The 20,760-nt window shown below is 43.4% G+C and overlaps 1 protein-coding gene and 1 long non-coding RNA gene across 2 annotated transcripts in view; one reads left to right on the forward strand and one right to left on the reverse strand.

Annotated features, from left to right (window-relative positions):
• Positions 1-20,760, reverse strand: part of Zbtb38 (zinc finger and BTB domain containing 38) — a 68,069-nt gene that overhangs the window by 36,634 nt on the left and 10,675 nt on the right. Inside the window, exons 3-4 of the mRNA XM_036192663.1 lie at positions 9,792-9,857; positions 8,815-9,265 (exon numbers count right to left, since the gene is read on the reverse strand). The gene's annotated coding sequence lies outside the window, so the exon portion shown is untranslated. The remainder of the gene's footprint in view (positions 1-8,814; positions 9,266-9,791; positions 9,858-20,760) is intronic.
• LOC118587061 overlaps positions 9,778-20,760 on the forward strand; it is a 99,132-nt gene continuing 88,149 nt past the window's right edge. The window contains exon 1 of the long non-coding RNA XR_004945426.1: positions 9,778-10,107. This is a non-coding gene — a long non-coding RNA (uncharacterized LOC118587061). The remainder of the gene's footprint in view (positions 10,108-20,760) is intronic.

Genomic DNA, 20,760 nt, shown 5'->3' on the forward strand with positions numbered 1-20,760 from the left:
ATTCCCACAGGATTTCTGCTAAACTGCATGTGCTTTCTGACTAAGACGATGGGGGCAGATTAACCCTGACTATCCCCTTTTCTTTAAAGGGCTTCAAGATAGCAACTAAAAAGACTAAAATGTTGCCTCTTTAAACCCTCGGAAGTCCTCACCCAAGTCAGCTCTCTCCCAACCCTGCCAGTTTATAGCCAACATTGCCCCTATCAGTTCTCACTAGGTTCTCCCCTTTAAGAACTTCAGACCGTCTGCATCCCTATCATTCTGTCATCTACACCACATTCCTGAAGGGCTTCTGGGGACGTGATGCTGTGTTGACATGGACCACAGCCTCTGTCCAGGCATTTAGAGTTGAGATGTCAACGTGCAGAGATACCTTTGGGTACCTGGCAGAGAAATGTGTGAAAATGTCTGTCCTAAGTGATGTGGCCTGACCTACAGGAGGATTCCTGTTCCACCCAGAGTAGGAATTGAGAGCTGAGTGCTTGCTACCAGACCCAGGTTAACTGTTAGTGGAAACAGGATAGTCCAGTGAAACCCCAAATCAGGCTTTTCATGCAAGACAGATGAGACATTGACCCTGCCCCTTGAAAAAAGTGGGGGAAGGCCTGACCCTGATAGTGGTGGCCAAGCCTTTAATCCCAGCACTCGGGAGGCAGAGGCAGGTGGACCTCTGTGAGTTCAAAGCCAGCCTGGTCTACAGAGCGAGATCCAGGAGAACCAGGGCTAAAGACCCTTCCTATCTTGAAAACAACAAGATATAAAGTGTGGGATTTCCTTTGAAATAATGAAGGCCTTGGCATGAAAGAAGGGGACATTTGTTAAGCCCTTTTGCTTCTATTTATGTTCAAGGTTTTCATAGTAAAGTTTTAAAAGGTTATGTTTGTGAAAAATTTTTAAATGGTGTAAAATGCTTGTGCTGTGTTAATCAGATAGGAAAATATACAGTGTGTCTACAAAACATTCAAATGTTCACGGAATGTAGATAAAAGATTAAAATGACAGGTGTAAAACATTAATATTCCAGCTATTTCACAGTATGTATTTCAGTTTTATAAGAAAAAGTAATAAAATTAGAAGACAACATTCAATAGAAAACATTACTAGACATTGGGGCCAGTGGGATGGCTCTGTGGGTAAAGGTGCATGCTGCAAAGCCTGGTAGCCTGAATTCAGTACCTGGACCCCCCAAAATTATCCTCTGATCTCCACATGTGTGTGCCTGTGGGGGCACACGCATATGCACACACAGTTTTGAAAAATATTATTAGAAATCAAACAAAACATATCGGCTTAATCTGGCCAATTGACCCCCCCAAACAGATTATAATTTACAAACAGACTCATTATCCGTGCATGTAATCCCAGCACTGTGGAGACTAAAGCAAGGGAACCATGAGTTGAAATCCAGTTTGAGCTACAAAGGGAAATCATGTCTCAATAAAGTGAGGAAGGGAGGAAGAGAGAGAGGGAGAGAGGGAGGGAGGGAGGGAGGGAGGGAGGACCCATCTTCAAATCTGAATCTAACCTGTGACCTGTTTTTGTATGGCCTGAGAATAATTATATATTTTTTAAGCTTAAACAATATGTTTAAATTATATGTATTCATTATATGTATTCATAATATGTGTCTGTGTTGCGGTATGTGCACATAGTACAGGTGCCTGAGTAGGCCAGAGGCACTGGATCCCCTGGAGCTAGAGTTACAGACAGTTGTGAGCAAGATGGGTTCTGGGAATCCAACCTGGGTCCTTTGCAAAAGCATTATTTTCTCTAAACCAACTGAGCCATCTCTCCAGCCTAAGTTTTACATTTTTAAGTGATTGGGGTTGGGGGTGTGTGTCAAAAAGAAGAACATTATATGATGAGAAAATCATATGAAACTCAAATTTCATTGCCCATAATAGTGTAGAGACACAATCACAGCCATATCTATTATAGTTATTATTTTATATAATGTTTTGTTTCATCAATCCAAAACTTGTGGAAATTTGCTTTCTTCTTTGTACCACATCCTCAGCTTTGCTTCAACTCACTGTTTTGTTTTGTTTTTTTCTTGTTTTGTTTTTTGAGACAGGGTCTCACTGTAACTCTGGCTGGCCTGGAACTCACTGTGTAGACCAGACTGGCCTTGCACTTTGAGAACTGTCTGCTTCTGCCTCTGGCATGCTGGGATTAAAGGTGGATGGCACCATGCCCAGCTTAAATAAAAAACTGACACAGAGTTCCTTGTGGATCCCAGTGAATGAACCAAAGGGGAGCCACTCACACTGGATGGTGAAGAAAGGAGGACAGAAGGGAGAAAGGAGGGTGAGAAGAAGAGGAGGAAGGAGGAGGCAGGCTTTGAGAGAGCCAAATGCAGAGAAGTATGGATTTGAGAAAGAGAATTTCTTGGCCCTGCAGGTTACAGCAGGTATTTTGGGTAGTGTTAGCCATGGTCACACCATTTTGTAAAGTCCACCCCATTTAGGTTAAAAAAAAAAGACAATTCTCAGAACTAAAGTAACTTGTTTTTTCTAGATTCTTACCCACCCCCCAATCCTACCAACCCCTAGTAATAAAGGCTGACCACCCCTAGTAATAAGGGCTGACCACCCCTAGTAATAAGAGCTGACCACCCCTAGTAATAAAGGCTGACTACCCCTAGTAATAAGGGCTGACCACCCCTAGTAATAAGGGCTGACCACCCGGGAGCATTTATTGCTCACCGACATTCTTTAACCCACTGTTCAGTTTATTTCTCTAGCTACCCTAGCATTGGCTGGCCAGGGGCCAAAAGAGGGACATCTCCCATCCCCTTTTCCTTTTCTGCCCTAGGACTACCCCAGCCTGTAAGTGGAAAACAGGCAGATTCCTTAGACTACAAACGTCCTTCTAGGTCTTTTGCTAAGTCAAGTCTGTGCTGTCCTTGAGTCACTGGTCCTGCTGTCTGTCTTTCCTTCTCCCAGACCTTGCAGGCAGAACTCCAGTCTGTGCTCTGTAGAAGTCCAACAGCACTTGGGCACAGCACATCCTAAAAGCCCTCGCATTTTGTTAAACTTTGGTGGAGATCTAACGGAACAATAGGGAAGGGGGTCTTCTCTGGCATTCTGAGCCTTAGGATGGAACTGGAGACTTTGTAAGGCTCCAGGATTTATCACATCTAAGGAGACCCGTCAGTGGGTGCTGGCCAATAGGCTACTTGGCATAATTAAGGAACAAGGTCAATGAGATGCTCAAAGACCAACAGAATGGTGTAGAGCTTTGTCTCTGTGCAGCCAGCCTGTGGCCTGCACTCGACCTCTGTCTCTACTGCAAACCCTGTCCACTTTCTCCCTTGTACCCTGAACCCCTGGCTTCAGAGTGGGGCAAAGTACCCCCCCCCCCGTTTGTCCCTACTGCCTGCCGCTCCCTTTGTTCCCACCTTCTAGCCTTCTGCTCCCCCACCTGCCTCAGTGCTGCCCTCTCAGTCGGCGCCACCCCATTTTGCCTTCTGGATGACACCCTGTTCTCTCCGTCTCTCCACATGACTTCCCTGTACCCTGCATACTTTGAAGAATCCATGGCGTAGTTCTCCCTGTCCCTACTAAAAACCCTCTTTTCCCTTTCTCAGTTCTAGAAATAAAGAGAAAAGGGGGTGGGGTGGGTGGGGATTACAAGGGCACTGCCCTTCTGGGATTTAACCACATTCTCAGCTGGTGGCTTTTGTTTTCTCTTCTCACTGGCTTGTAAGGCCCTCAGGCGGGCACTCTGCAGCAGGCCCAGTGTTGGGGACCAGGGCAGCACAGAGTGAGGCCTTAATTAGAGCAAGGCCTCAGACCTGGTGAGGGATCTTAGTATGCAGAGGGAAAAGAAATTTCAAAATACCCATTTGGTAGAGTAAGGGTTATGAAGATGGTTATTATGTAAAGCAAACAATGAAAGCCTCCGTGCATTCGTGAACACAGAAAGAATATTTAGACTGGCATTTTAAAAAACGAAGCAGTACTAGAAAACAAACCCCCTCTGCAGGTCTGACAGAGTGAGGGCGGACACAAATACTGGTCTCCAGCCCTTAGCAGAAAGGAGCCGTTAAAGGAAGAGATGCAGAGTCAGCAGCAAGACCAGAGAGCAATTTTCTGGTCATTGAGATGTTTAGGCCACAGCGGATGGTGTGTGGGGATCACGTAACATCACCTAACAAAGATAAGTGATTTAGCAACTGGGTTCAATTTACCTGCTGACCAGAACGCTTTCTGTGGATTGGTCAGGAGCCAGGCGTCTCTGCCCCCTTGCCGTCAGCAAGGTGAAAAGGCAAAAGCATCGTGCCTGCATCACAAATTCAAATTTTTGCATTCAAGGGCTTCTCAGCCTAACATCTGCTCATGAATTCAAAAGAGGCAGCCGTTGTTGAGGTCACCTGGCAGTATAGGCAGACCAGCTTGGAGAAGGGTAGCCAGGCATACGGTGGCTTATTAGGAGCCAACACGTCTTAGCAAGGGGGTGAGAGAAAAGACAGAGTCCAAGCAAAGACTTGACCTTGACATTGGCTGAGCTGCCTGTAAACTGAAGAATGGACTTCAGGGAACAGTAACAAAGCTTTCTTTCTGCAACAGGAATGATACATAATTGTGCCTGTCCATATGATTATCTAGCCTTGTGTGGGGACCTGAGAACAGAGTCTCATGGGGGCCCTGTCATATTCCATTTTGCCTAGCTGATAACAGTGTCTGTTACTTAGTAAATGCTCAAACACACCAAGATGTGAACCAAATTGCTGAAGCATCTCTTCCTTCTACCCGTGGCAGGCAATTCTCTACAACAAAGGACTAGAGCAAACTTGTCCTTCAGGAAGATGTTTCATAAAACCAATCAAGTCTGAGGGATCAGCCAGGTCACCTCTGCAGTACTATGTAATTTGCTACATTATGGATCAGTTTTAGAAAGTGCTTCTAGAATGTTCAGAAGGCTTTTAGGAACCATATAGTGTTTAACTTGTATAACAGATCGTCCCTGTTCTCAGATACTCATCAGCAGGCTAAACTGACAGACACAGAAGGGTGCTGGCTCTTCGGACCTTTCTTAGCCCTGTTACTATAACCGAGAAAAAATGACGGCAGAGCCAGAGTATGTTAGGCTTTTTGAAATGTAGAAGGCTGTTTACCGGCCAATTGAAATGTAGACCCTTCAAGCATTTGTCTTTGAAAAAAAAAAAAGAAATCAAAGTTTCAATGTTTTGCCATGAGCTTAAATCCTGGAGTCCTTATGAAAAACAAAACAAGATACTTTCCAGAACATTCCTTGCTCCAAGAGGCTGTTACTGAGTTGATGTTGGGTCTGTGCCAGCATTGCATCACTATTTGGGATGCAGTGCCAAGAGTTTCAATCTACCTTCCCAGGTAGATTCAGGGTACTGCTGGGGTCAAAGGCAGCCATATCTGGTGTCTGCCAGGCCAGAAGCAGCCACAGGGGCCTGGGCTTCCTTCTTCACATCAGGAGCTCCCTAAGGCAGAAGCAACCATGAAGCTGTGAAGCCTGGCTCCAAGAGGCTGAAGGGTCCACAAAGACATGGTTGCAATTCATGCTTGAACACTGCGCTGCGTGGTGCAGCCCCGCCCTCTCCTTGCCCGGCTGCGGCTGCGTCCTTACCTTGCAGGTCTCCACTCCCGTGCCACAACCCCAGGAAGGCTTTCCCAAACCAAACATTCAAGCAGTTCTCCCTACAGCATATCACCCTTGCTGGTTTTGTTTTGTTTTTTTTCTTTTTGTTTGTTTAACTTTTAGTTCTTCTTTATTTTGAGACAGGGTCGCTTGCCCAGGCTAGCCCAGTGCTGGAACTACAGGCTTGTGTTACTGCACCCAGCTGCTTTTCTTTCTTGTTCTTGTGTTTGTTAGCTATTCGCTTCTACGTTTGTTTTTACCACTCCCCTGCTGTCTACCCTGCCATATCTGAGGCAGGAACATGAGAAGCAAGCTCCGGTCTGTCTTGTTGGTTACTATATTTCTAGCTTCTAGAATATGCCTGGTACACAGTAGGTACTCAGTAAATGTGTTGAATGGTTAGCCTTGGAAAGTAGCTGTTTGAACACCCACATGGGGCCAGACTCAAAGGCTTACTTAGCATGATTTAGTAATAAAGAGAAAGGTACTAAGTGTTTTCTAGATTTCCTCCCTTCACATATAAAGCAATAAAGAGGCCCCAAGTCTACATTGTGGCCTGGCTGCCAGTCTACAGGGGGTCCTCAGAAAAGACTGAGTTAGATCCATGTCAGTGTAGAAGCAAGAGATGAAGCCTTACCTTCTCACTGAGCTAAAGCTTGGAAAAACATTTCTCTGTTCCCCAAAGAAAAACAAGGGTTGAGAATTTTATACGATAAATCACTCAGGCAGAAAACCACACATTTGCCCATTTCATTTTGGTAAGAACAAAGCAGTTGTTTGCACATTCTCCTGTCGCACCTGCTCTGGCCTGCCCGGCACAAACACCTCAGCCAAAAAGTGTAAATGGGTTAAGCCTACCTAGTCCATTAGACACGGGAAGGAGTAAGGGGCGCTTTCCTCATTTCAGCTCATCTAGGAAATCCAATAATAATTGTAAATGGGTAAGTTTAGAAAAGCTTTGTGCCTTGCAAACATCACTCTAAGCGACACACAACAAAGTAATAAATAATAATTATTCTTCCATTCACTGGTCTATTTATTAGAGTGATAATGGTGCAGTGTATTTCCCAACAGTCTTATTTGGTTTTCTGGCTCTATGAATTATATTTGAAATTCTTTTAGGCATGACCAAGAGCAACACAAATGAATAATGTCAATTTAAAAAAATCATTAGATATGAACATCTACAAGATGACGTCACCACGCTTAGGTAGAAAACAAAAGGATCAACATTCTGTGGATGTGGGGGCTATCAGGCATTCATTCATGCTAAAACAACAACTGCATTTCATCCATCTAATCTTGTAGTTAAGATTCAAATTCATTTAAAATGATTAATTTGCACTGGCCTATCAAAATGGAAGACATCCTGTTAGAATCTGTCTGAACACAAGTGTTTTAACTACAAATGCTGAGCTCATTGTATTGGACCAAAGCGACTGACAATTGCCCCATCTTCCTGAAACTGTTAATGCTGCTGGTCTGAAAATAAAAGTCTATTCCGAGTCAGGCTTCTGACAGTTCCCTTTGGTCTGCAATCTGATGGATATTGTATTCAAACTGCACTTAGTCATTTTAAGTCACAGGCAAGAAGCAAAATGGCTCCCAAGCAGATTTAAAAAAAAAAAAAAGGAAGAAAGAAAAAAAGGTGTTGCAGGAAGAAGGCTATTTCGTGGCAAGCCCAGAGAACGAATCAGCAGATGAATCACGTTCTAATATAACTGAGCCACAGAATGATTCCAAGCACAATACTTTAGTTGGCCTCAAAATGACACAATAACAATAATAAACAACCACCACTCTTTAACCCCTAAGAGATTGGACTGCAGATCACACTGTAGGAAATGAAACAGACTGCTAAAAACAGGCAGCTATTTACATAGACGGTTCTGAATCTCAAACTTCTTCACCTGGGAGCATCTCCCCAGAGGGAGGTGTCAGGTCTGGCAACAGCCACAGGGACGCTCCCGTGAGGGCTCAGTGTGCACTTGTCATGGGGAAGGAAGGCTTGGGTTTGGGTCCAGCTCTACCCTGAGCTAGGAGGTTACCATGGAGGGCTGAGAAAGGTGGAAGCAGAGGCATTGGCTGATTCTTAGAATTTCTGCAAGAGCTTTTGTTTCAGAGGCACTGGTGAGCCTGGGAGAAGGGAAGCATACCCCTCTCCACAAACCTTGACCTGCATTCTAGAGCGCATGGAGAAACCGTAATTTAGAACGCATTGAGCACAAAGGGAGAAGAGAAGGGCGTTCACTGAGCAAGCCTCTGTAGATTTAGAGATGCAGTTGAGACGTTAAGGCTTGAAGACTGCTTTAAAAAAAAAATGTCTAAAGCCAGTTCACATTCTATGTGAGAGGACACAAAACTGTGAGACTCTCACTTGGCAAATGTCTCCTTTCCTAACACATTCTTGTGCATATCTATTACTGCATTTTTAAATACGAGTTGGTTACCAAGGAAACAGGTTCTGGCCCAGTGTTGAATTGAAACTAAAATATTTTTGAGGGGTTAGCTCAAAGGGAAGAGCTTGTGAAATGATTTTGGAAGATGCCAGGATCTGGTACATAGAGAGCCACAACTGTATTTCTGCAACAAGCCGTTCTAGGAGCTCAGCTTCATTTAATGGAGCTCAATTTCTGCTAAGAGGGCCATGGAATCTTAGCATTTCTCCCTTTAAAAAGGATAACTCCCCGCCCTCCAGCTACATGCACATACAAATAGTGGATTTATCATTGTATATGACAAAAATATGTTTTTGAAAGAATTTAACTTTCAATTTTCATACTCCACACAATACAGTTAAAGTCCGCTTCTTAAAGATTAAACATTTTTTGATAGTTCCTATTGAGCTTATTTACGCTCTTTGAAATTATCTCAGAAACCCATTTGTTTTTAGTTTCGAGCTAAAATTGAGCCAAATCACCAGACTTTTAAAAAATCCTTTTGTCTAGTGGCGCCACACCTATCACACAACTAAATTTCTTTGAAAAAGAAATCATCTCACTTTTACAGCAGAATCACTTTATAAGTTTATGCTTATGTTTATATAGTATTTGGATACAAGAGGCTATCCAGTTTAATGCCATTCCCAACATATTACAAGTATCTTAGTTTTAATTTTAAAAGTCACATTTTAATGCATCTAATGTTTTTCCTGCATGGCTCCAAAAAAATCTATAAAGCATGCAAATTCCAACCTACCTGTGCGCATCACTCAGGGCAGCGTTAGCATAACAAGACACTCGGCCATTTTTATGGAAGGTGATGGAGACCCACTGATTTCTCCGTCTTCTTGCTCACAAGTTTTAGATGCGATTGTCACACACACCAAAAATCATACGCAGAACAGCTTGAATGCACTCTGATCACGAGGGCTGAATTTATCAACAGCAAAACAGGACTGAAAAAAGAAGTTTCTGATCCAAGGATTCTTGGAGGCTGCAACTGAGGAGGTGGTGTGTTGAATGTTTTTTTCCCTCCCTTGCTCCTTTGAGAGTTCAAAGCTCAGTGCTGACCGCTGCAAAGGCCACTGTCACATTTGCTGAAAATCAAACCACTGATCCCAGCACCGAAAGCACAATATGAGAACCTGTGTTGCTTGCACACGATGCAGTGCCTAGGAGTTAAAAATAGAGTCCACCTGGCCTCCTACCTGCATAATAAACATGTAAGTTTCAAGTGTTTAATTTGATATTCACATTAATTAACAATACAACATACATTATTTAAAAGACGCAAATGCAAGAAGGAAGGGGAGCCACCATCTGGTAGCAGAGTTTTGTTCTTGTTTGGGTTTTAGGGTTTTGTGGGATTTATTTGGCTTTGTTCAAAAAAAAAAAAGACAGGATCTTATTCTGAATGTGATGAAAAGCAAACCTCCAGAAGCAGATGAATCCGAAAAGAAAGATGATCTCGAAATAACGAAGGTAGTAATGAGGCAAAGCAAGTCTTCACTACCAGATGATATGGCATAGAGAACATTTACATACTCACATCGGAAATACTAGGCAACATGTAATGAATTCTACACAGCACGCACACACAGCACAGCACAGCACGGCTAATCCTGCCTGCCATCTTAGGCTCACACAAGCAAGATACGCACTGCATGCAGCCCACGAGCGAGCGAGTGAGTGAGCGAGCGCGAGGGGAGGAGGAGGAGGCAAGGGACGGCTCACCTTAAATGCAGTATCTGATTAATGTTGTAAGTGACATTGCATATCAGCCTCAGAGTCTTGGCTCAACTGGGTAGGAGGGAACAAAGAAGAATGTCATCAACTGCTGATGCAGGATGAGCCCAATCACTAACCACTGTTTAGCAAACTCCAAATACTGCAACCAAGCAGTAGAAGGCATTTCTTGCACTTAAGCAGGGCGGCCGCACAATGAATGAGTCCTTCTGCTTCTGAAAATCAAACAGTCCTTTTGCTAAGGAAGAAAATCAGCTGGAATGAATACTGTCATATCCTCTTCTTGGAGAGAGCTTGCAATACAGTATGTATCTGCTTGGGGATGCATTTTATAGACTGTTCCTTTCATAGAATTGCTAACAGCAGCAGAAATTTTTTTTTTAAATCAAACCTGCTAAGCTACTGCCAACTGAAGATGAATTCTGAAAAAGGGCATAGCATTTGTAGATTTTTTTTTTTTTTAAACCCTAAGGTGCCGGCAGGCTTGCAGAAGAATGCATGATCGGTTGTCTGTATCCGTTCTATAACCTTTAACCACAGGCAGCGTAAATGTATCCGGCTAAATGTATCTGCAGTGCAGAATGGCGGATACCTCTGCAGACAGAACTGTATGAAGATGGAAGTGGATTTTCTTACAGTTAGAAGCCAAATAAAATCGGTACAGAAAAAGAATTCGGTCAGGTTCCTTAGGATGTACAGCTGGCCTTCATAAACAATTAAAGCTATCTTTAGAATATTGACCTAAATACTAGTAAGATTTACAGCGGCATACTGTACGTGTTCCAAACATAGAAAATGCAGAGTGATTGTCTTCCCCCTCCCCCTCCAAAGCGAACAAGCCAGTTACAGGAATATCGAAAGGCAAGGGACAGTACACACTGGAGGGAGAGACGGTGTGTGCTGGGAGGCGATGTCCCTTTGCTTCACTTTGAGGTTTATTCCAGCTACACTGGCACCATGGCATTGACATTAGGAGGCCAGGGCTGATGTGGGGGGTGGGGGTGGGGTTGCTATCCATTTTATGAGTGAAATGTATCCCGAAAATTAAATCTCATCTACTCAGACACCCACTTCCATGTCTTCTTCGCTGCCACCTCCCCCACTGCTCAGGACTGATGGGACCCCATTTGCCTGTATGTAGTAAACTGGGATCACTTTCTATAGACTCCAATTCATAACTATGAGGAATTATTTTTTAATTAAAAAAAGACTTCAAGAATTCATAGGCACAGACCCTTTCATTCCTCCCTCTCTCTCATACACATACACATGCATGCACACACATGTGCACACACGGTCATACGCATACACAGTCATAAGTGTGTGCGCGCGTGTACACACACACACACACACACACACACACACACACACACACACACAGCTCAAATTGCAACAAAACGTTTAACACAGTGGAGCAAAAACTGTTAAATGGCTGCTTATTCAGGATTTTAAAGATATACTTCATAAGCAAATACCATTTTGCTACAAAATCAGTGTAACTATGTCTCCAAAGAGGAAAACAGGGTAGCTTGGTAGACTTTTTTCCCCCAAGATCCTACCAGCAGATTAAAAACAGAAAAAAAAATTAACAAGAAGTCTTTTACTTTTAAGAAAACAAAACAGATTCTTTTTTTTTTTTTTTTACAAAGAAACCATACCTACCCCACCCTCAGAGCCCAGATAAAAGCTAGCATTTTTATGAAATGCTCTGATTATTTTTAAATATATAATCTTTACATATTTCTTTTCATCTCTCACAAGTCTTTAATTGCCTATTGCATCACTAATATGCTAATGTTAATCAATTTTAACAATGCAACCATGAATTAATGTTTCCTTGGTTTGCCAGTTTTCTAGTGACTCTATCTTCTGTAAGAACTGCCTGATAATAATGAGGTTGGCACAGCATTCGCGTGCCCTAGAAATTACTGAAAGGAGAAAATCCATTTGAAAATCTCGGCTTAGGTAGTAGGCTTCCCAACTGGACTGTTTCTAGTTTGAATTCTGTCTTCTCCCTCGGAACGGAAGTGATTTGCAGCTGACTGTGTAGAAGGCACCCCTGCCTATCTCTAGCCCATAGGCGTTATGCTGTCAGACGGATGGTGGGTCCTACCTGATCCACTGCAAGTCATTTTCTTGTTGAAGCACACTTCTCTCTCACAAGTGCTCCAGAAATGAATGTGGCGTTAATGAAAACCGTAGCTCTGGTGTTCCGAACACCAATGGTGGAGCCCTCTTCCCCACCCCCCACATCATGGCTCTCTAAGCCCTGGCTAACAACATTGACAGCGACAGAAAATTAGAATGGAGTGTGCTTGTGCTAATTCCTTCCTTACCAAGGGGGTCTAGAATTAGACTGTTATTCGGAATTACAAGCGCCAAGTTAATTACCATACGATCATCTATAATGCAGGGTCCTTCAAGAAGAGTTGAAGGGTGAAGAAAACACCTTGGCACATGACACTCAGTGTCTGTCGAGAAAGTCCCCGTGAATGACATCAGAAGGCTAGATGTTCATATTATATATGCACAAAGTATTGTTAAGATACAGACTCAGTGGTGACTATATTGACCCAAGTCAGTGCCTCCTCTGTCTGGAATAATAAATGCCACTGACAACAACTGCCATCCATTTCAAGCTCCCTGGAGATAAGTGAATAGTGTTACATCTCTTTATAGCAGTGGTTCTTACCCTTCCTAATGCTGACCCTTGAAGACAGTTCCTCATGTTGTGCTGACCTCCCATCATAAAATCATTTTCATTGCTACTTCATAACTGTGATTTTGCTGTTGTTATAAATCGTGCTGTAAATATCTGACATGCAGGATATGATATGCATCCCCTGTGAAAAGGTTGTTCGGCCCCCAAAAGGGTCAAGACCCGCTTTATAGTGCAGGGTGGTGGCTGTGGTTAGGGCCTATCCTGGTACGTCTTATAACCAGATGCCAGGGTAAAGGTTTTCACACCTCTCTGTGGGGTGCCCTTCTTCACTATTTGTGTCAAAATGAGCAAAAAACCCACATACTGAATGTTATTTTGTGATTTCCCTAAACAGTGATCATACGTGATATATTTACCAAACCTACTTGGGTTAAACAAACATGAATTCTAGCTGTAAATATTCTGAGGAATGAGTGTGTTTGGGCAGATGCTGTCAACTAATAAATCTTGTTTTGTACTGGAAAAACAAAACAAAACAAACAAACAAAAAACAAGACATGCTCACGCCTGAGTTATTTAAGCTTTGTCACGATTACAAGTGGCAAAGATATGCATTCGCTTAGGATTTTTAAAAAAATCGCATGCCCTTCCTCCTCAGGGCATATGCACAGACATTAAATTAAATGAGAATCCCCTTTCTACAATGAAAATTGTAGGCTTTGACAAGTCAAACGCAAGGTTCCCAAAATACTGTGGCAAGAACCCACTGGAGGACGGAGCAAGGCAGTGGTGATTTGTGCTGGCCCTGGCCTCTGCGTTCTGCAGGCGGAGCTAATTTTATTTCCAGGCCTGTGGGTTAAAGTTAAATTGCATGGCTTATGCAAAGTACATAATTCAAGTATGAACAAAGCTCGACTCTTCTCATTTAAAAAAACCATCAAGTCGGGGCACCGAGTCCCAGAGGAATCCTTGGTTTATAAACATTTGGATGGGTTTGCATGTTTCTTGATGCCTTTCACAGCTTTAAAAATCACAGCTGGTTTCATTTTATACCTAATCTACATATGAGTAGGTGAACTCATGATCTGGTTAGCCAGACAACTGAATTTTTAAAATAAATGTTTACCATGTATAACATTTTTTTTTGTTTAAATTCTTATGTAAATATAAAAGGCAGAAAAATTTTTATGAGGTTGATTATATTCAGGCTTGGAAACAATTTGGTGGTTCTTTTTCTTTTCTTTTTTTTCCTTTCCTTCTTTAATTAATTATTATTAGTGTCTGTGTTCGTTGAGACAGACTCTCACTGTGTTGCCCTCACTGGCCAAGAGCTCACTGTGTAGGTGAGTCTAGCAGCAAACTCAGAGATCTTCTGTCTGCCTCTGCCTCCTGAATGCTGGGATTAAAGGGGTGTGCTGCCTCACCCTGCAATAAAGTGATTTATCAATAACTTAAAACAACTTTGTGGGGCTAGAGAGATGACTCAGCAGTTAAGAACATTGGCTGCTCCTTCAGGGGACCTGTGTTTGATTCCCAACACCCTCAAGGTATCTCACAACCATCTGTTACTCCAGGTCCAGGGGATTGAACACCTTTTCTGAATTCATGGGCTCCAGGCACACTTGTGATACACAGACATACACTTAGACACTTAAAAAAAAAAAATCTAAAAAAAAAAAAAATGGGATGATATTTTAGCTGACATTCTTTTTCAAGACAGGGTTTCTCCATGTAGTTTTGGTGCCTGTCCTGGATCTCACTCTGTAGACTCTGACTGGCTCTGCCTCCCAAATGCTGGGACTAAAGGCATGCACCACCACTGCCCAGCTTTTTGGCTAACATTTTAAAGAAAGTCCATTATTCTTCCACTGGCTACATCTTGTCCAGAGATCTGAGCAGGAACTTCTGTGTGCTGATCAAAACTAAAAATCATACTTAATATTTTAACTATGCTATATAAATAAATTCTAACCTAATAGCACTGTATCCTATAGCATTAACTACCATCAGTTCTAAAGATAAGTATCATATAGAGACTAGGATTAAAATCTGAGACTAGTTGATGGAAAACCTGGACCTTCCCCCATCCCTAAGGGATGAAACTACCTCCTGCATCTCATCTCCACCTAACTCCAGAAATCTTCCCACTGGGATGACATCCTGGGGGATGGTTTCTCATGGAGCACCCTGGTCCCCCGTGGCTGTGGCTACCCCTGTTGAAATGAACTAGCCCCAGGGAATTGTGGGTATCTAAGCTGTCACCAACCAGAGACAGCCTGGGCCCAACCATTTTAAAAAAGAATTAAAAAAAAATATCAAGTAGACCATGTCAGGAAATTAGGGCTGGAAAGTAGAGTAACCATTTTGGAGGGAGGTTTGTTGCAGTTTGTAAATGTTTCATGGTGCAAAATAGGTAGGAAAAGCTTCCGTTTCTGCACATGCTAAAATCTCATTGAGGAAAGTCCAGTTTTTCCATATTACACCTTAGGCTTGGGGTGTAGCTCAGTATACATAAGGCGTGGAGTTGGATCCATAGCACCACATACATACACCCTTAATAAGCTAGTTCACCCACTCATTGTATTAAAAAATCACAGCTGACTTCCTTCTATACCTCCTGTGTTTAGCATTTATGAACAAATCTGTTCTAGATTGTCTGGCTTTTAACCTAAATTAGCAATGAAGGGAAAAGTTGAGTGCAGACACTGAGGCCAGCCTGGCTTCAAGTCACAAGCAGTGTTCTCATCTGAAACAAAACCATCAAGTGTATGTTATGAGGCCCTTTCCCCACCATGTACTTGCCCTTTATTTTTATTGTATGTTTGTGTGGGTATATGTGTGTGGAGGGGGTATACATGCACATGTGTGTGCATGCATGTGGAATCAAAGTTCAGCCTTGGGTGGTGGCTGTCCCTCAGCATGAATGTCCACCCTTTTCTTTTCTTTGTTTTATTTTTATTTCATTTCCCACTGAGACCTAGGGCTATCTCCCCAGCCCTCCCCGACTCCTACATATTTTTTAGTGGACTCTTTTTTAAAAATTAAAATTTACTTTATTATAAGGAACTCACAAATAAAAACATCACACAGCTAGATTAAGGGAGCTGCTCAGACGCTTCCCCAGCCTCATCCATACAACTCAGAGAACGTCTGTGTTAGAATGGCCATTCTGAAGCCGTGGAGTTTTGCTTAGGATTTTACACTTTCGTCCTTCAATTATATTTTAATGCACTTTTCCACTATAAAAAAGGGAAGGGAGGGAGGGAGGGAAAGAGGGAGGGAGGGAGGGAGGGAGAGAGGGAGGGAGGGAGGAAGGAAGGAAGGAAGGAAGGAAGGAAGGAAGGTATGACAGAACTGGAAGAAGAAAAGCATTTAGGTTATATCCTCTTTTATGACTTATGTGTGTTTTTTAAGAGCCTAATTTTTGAGTAAGACAGTAAGGTATTTTCCTCAACTAAGCTAAATGTTTAAATGTATCATTTTAATGAATGAAATTTAACAGCTGCTTGCTCTTCCTTCCTTCCCTCCTTCCTCCCTTCTTTCCTTTCTTCCTCCCTCCCTCCCTTCCTTTCTTCCTTTAAATAGGGGTTTTTTGTTTTGTTTTGTTTTGGTTTGATTTTTTTGGGTTTTTTTTTTTTTTTTTTTTTTTTTTTGAGACAGGGTTTCTCTGTAGCTTTGGAGCCTGTCCTGGACTAGCTCTGTAGACCAGGCTGGCCTTGAACTCACAGAGATCCACTTGCCTCTGCCTCCCGAGTGCTAGGATTACAGGTGTGCACCACCACCGCCCAGTAAAATAGGGTTTTCTAAGTAGCACTGGCTATCCTGGAGATTGCTATTCAGACTGAGAGATCTGCTTGCCTCTGCCTCCTGAGTGCTGGGATCCAGCTGTTCATTTGCTCCAATCTAAAAATCCCTTCTGCACACGTACATAGAAGTTCTATTTGTATGTGATTCTAAAAGAACCCACCCCAGCTTGCTTTCCAGGTTGAGTAGACCAAGAGCCGGATTCCAAGCCTCCTGCCTCCTTGTAGCTTGTGGCAGATTATTTCCATTAATTGTCAGCAGTTTTGTAGGCCAGTGAGCTGGCTCTCAAAGGGGCTTCTTATCAACCTGCTCCACCCTGCCTGGGAATGGGAGAGGATTATCTCACTCTGTCTAGTGAGGGGGTGAGTGAGTGGCATGCCTGAGCAGTTGGAATGCTAGGATGCATTCAAGTCTTAGATTTCGAATTTCTGCTTCCACCTATCAGCATCTGGGAAAGATCTGGTGGCAAGGTCAGGCAGAAGCCTTGGGGACCTCACAGAGGCGGATACTCCCAAGCCTTGGGGACCGCGCAGAGGCAGATACTCCAAGAAAGAGCTAGAAGGAGAAGGGGAAACTGAAACACGGGTTTCCAACAAAGAGAGGTTGGAAACTGGGAGGGACGCCACACAGCTCATCCCAAGCTAGTTGGACAGCCTTTGAGATGGACATCACTATGTCAGCTTTAGCAACTGCCTGAACTCTGCTTTCCTTCCTTAGTGCATTTGAAGAATTGAAAGAATTCCTGAGTTACATCTGGCCGGGCTCCAGAGTGCTAGCACCTAGCCTTAAATTCATGTTTTGTTTCTCAGTTATCCTTTGCTTCTCTTATTGCCCTATGTGAATCTTGTCTGAGAGTCTCCCAAGGATACAAAGCCTATGCAAAACTTGATTTGGAAACCTAGAAAATTGTGGTGCCTGATAAACCAAGAAATTTGCACTTGGCATTGTATTTTTGGAAGCTTCTTTAAGGTTGTTTTGAACATATGGAAATCAACTGGCTAAGGTGTAAATATGGAGAAAGATACAAATGCCCAGGGTGAAGGGAAAGCAGTTCAGTCCTTAGAGGCTGGATACCCCTGTAGCCAAGAGAAAGGCTAGATTCATTCTTAAGGTGCCTCCGAGTCTTCATTCAAAGGATCCGAGTGAACTCACACACCTGCTATTTGAAGAACAATATTTAGATGACCTTGAGTCCACTCAGGTCAGCGGCATTACCACATCTGGCCCGTTTACCCCCATGATCATCTGCCACTGACCAGACACACAAAACGATAGGCTAGTCTAGACTCGGAACAAAAAAATACTGACCGGGCAGGGAGGCTGTTTCTTTTTTCTAGAGAGAATAATAATCAGCTAGAAAAAGAAAGGTGGAATTATAAACAAGATTTCCTATGGAATACAGCATCTAGCTCATGTGAGAGAATCATCCTTCCCATATGTCCCTCCCCTTGACAATAAATACCCCCAGACTGAACCTAGGAGTGCACTAGTCTTTTCTTTGGTCAGATAAACGAGCCTGCAGCTCAGAGTCTCCACAGAGTACCTCACCTCAGCCCAGGCAGCTCGACCAACACCCCAGGAACTCCTTTTCCTTGGACTGAACAAAAAGCACAGTAAACACTGGCTGGTTGAAGGAGCCATCATTACCTGAGTCTCTGGGCTTCCCTCCTGTAGAGTCGCTGTGTCTCCCTGGGCACCTGGAGTCTTGCCTCCTGCTGTGAAATGACTCACTAGAGTATGATACTGACTCCTAACATAAGTCATGAGATTCTCTCCCTGCTACCCTCCCTCACTGCCAGTGGCAGCTTCAGCTTGGGGGCTAGCAAGACACTTCCTAAAATGGAGAACTTTGGCCCACGAGAGAAGGGATGGAGACGCCTATGGAGATCTTTTAAAGGTTTCATCATTCACTCCTCAAAGAAAAACCCCAAGTTGACTGAGAAGCTGTGAAACGTTCCTTTCTGGGACAGGGAAAGGGGAAATGGAAATCAGGGTGGCCTGACAAGACCACCTCCACCTCCAAAAAGTACCTCCCCATTTCCTCAGGGCCCTGGTACCCGAGTGTGGTCCACAGAATTCCAGGACAGGGAAGAGGGTTTGGACAATGTCATCTACACACTCAAGTTCAAAGGTCAGTCAGACCTTACACTAGTACAGAAACAAGGCTCCTGACTTTCCATCACTCTGCTCTTTGTGACCTCATAGACTGGTTCCTTTTAGAAGAAATTCCAGACTGTCGTTTACTTGTTAAGCTGCTGTAGATTACATGAAAATGCTCAGCGGCCAGGAAGACAGGGTTTATAATGTGTTTCTCAGTTCCTCTCCAAAGCAAATACACTTACATCTTTAAAAAGCTCAACTAAAAATAATTTTAAACAAAATATATAAGCATAGGCTCAAAATTCCCTAGGCCCAAGTCAAGTGTCTTTGATACTTGGGTCAGATCAGAGACCCAGACTTAATCGCTGTAAGTCAATCATTCTAAATTTAGCTGGTTGAAGTCACCTTTCTTCTATTTGGTTTGCAAAGAAACATCTCATGAGTTAGCATGAACAGCTAAAAATAAGCTGCAAGTTTCGTTTTCTGTTGTTCATCCTGGCTTCGACACAAAACCGAAAAAACCTAGGGATTGTCGAGTGGTGTGAAAAGTCAGCAATTCAAACTGCTTTCTTTCCTGTCCTGATGACCAACTCACCAGCAGGCCTGAAAACCTCACACCTCTGTCCCTCTCATGGTCTTGAAATGAATCATACACATGCATAGAGAAGACATGGCAGGAAACTAGGAGCTAAGGCTTGTAATGGGGGGTGAGGGCAGCGGCTTGTATGTGGACACATCATCACTTCCGCACAGAGTGTCTCATACACTTCAGCCTGAATCTCAAGTGAAGCTGGAGGCCCTTCTGCAGGGCCAAGGAATAAATAAGACGTAGGTTCCGTGACGACAGGTTCTGAGGTGTTGAGCTCAGAGTCTCCCTTGACCCAAATGCCCATGTTCTTATGCAATTCCATACTGCAGACCCAGGCAGCTCACAAGTTCAATTTCAAAACCATCTTTTCAGGGCCAAGTCGGGCAAAAAGGTGTTCAACTGCAGTGCCTATGCTTCAAAGGGAAGGCAGCCACCTTGCTCACCCTGGAGCATTCAGCCGTCTTCATGCCCAGTGAGCAGAGCTGTGAAAAGCAAGCTCTCAGCTAAACAAGACTGAAAGGGGGCAGGGTTAATCTCCCTCCATTAAGGAGGGGCCCCGCTTGGTGGAGGTAAAGAGAATAATCTGTATGGAGGGCAGAGCCGACAAAGCACGTTCTGGAAATGAAATTGTGGTGCAGGGTGAGAAGAATGATTGACCTGATTTTCACTGTGTGGCCATTTCTTAGATCTTAGGGTCTTCACTTAGCTTTGAAGTTACAGCCTCAGGGAGAGGGAGGAGGGCATGTTCACACTGAGAGCAGGGATATCTGAGCTGTGATTCCATGGAACTGGGCTGTCTGGGAGCAGAGGGTAAGGCCACAGCTGCCGAGATACTGGACAGGTCTATCCAACCACGAGTTAGACACCAGCCACGAGAGTTACTTCCCCAGGGTAGGAAATGTCCTCTGTTTCTTCTTTTTCATTTTGAAAAACTTTTTAAAAGAAGATTTATTTTATTATTATTGTCTTACACACGTGTGCATGTGTGTGCATGTGCACTCAGAAGCATGTTGGATCTCTTGGAGCTGAACTTACAGACGGTTGTAAGCTGCCTGATGTGGGTACTGGGACTCAACTTGGGTCCTTTGCAAGGACCATACATGCCCTTAAACACTAATTTATCACTGCAGACCCTATTTTATTATTTTTAATTATGTATGTGTATATGTATATATGTAGACACAGAGGCCAGAGGCATCGATCCCCTGGAGCTAGAGTTATATATGGTTTCGAGCTGCCTGACCTAGGTGCTGGGAATCAAACTTAAGTCCTCTAGAAGAGCAGCAAGCATCCTTAACTGCTAAGCCATCTGTCCAGCCTCCTATTTTGGAAAACAAAAGTTTAAGAAATTTTAAAAATAAAATTTTCTTTCTTTTTTTGGCAATGGGGAGGAGTCACAAGAAATTACAGAAACAGCATAGGAAGGGTGGTGACGCACTCCTGGGATCTCGGCAGCGGCAGGAGAATGGGGAACTAAATCCAGCTTGGCCTCAGGGTAAGGCCCTGCTTTGAGTAAGGAAATGGATAGAAAGCATGGGGTCTTACAAACGGTAGGACACTGACTCTGAGTTCAGGGATGGAGCTTATCTGATGTATCTGGTTTTCACATGAGTCCTGTGTTTCGGTAGTTCTGTAACACACTTTCACATACAGCATCCACACGATCAGGACACAGATTAGTCCGTTACTCCCACGGCCTCCTTTAGAGTCACATACCCACCAACCCTGGACCTGGCAGCCGTGGAGCTCACCTTCCTCACTGGGATTTAGTCCCTTAGGAAGTATATGTGTGGAACCCGGAG

This window comes from Onychomys torridus, chromosome 7 (assembly GCF_903995425.1).
Source record: "Onychomys torridus chromosome 7, mOncTor1.1, whole genome shotgun sequence".
Lineage (NCBI taxonomy): Eukaryota > Metazoa > Chordata > Mammalia > Rodentia > Cricetidae > Onychomys > Onychomys torridus.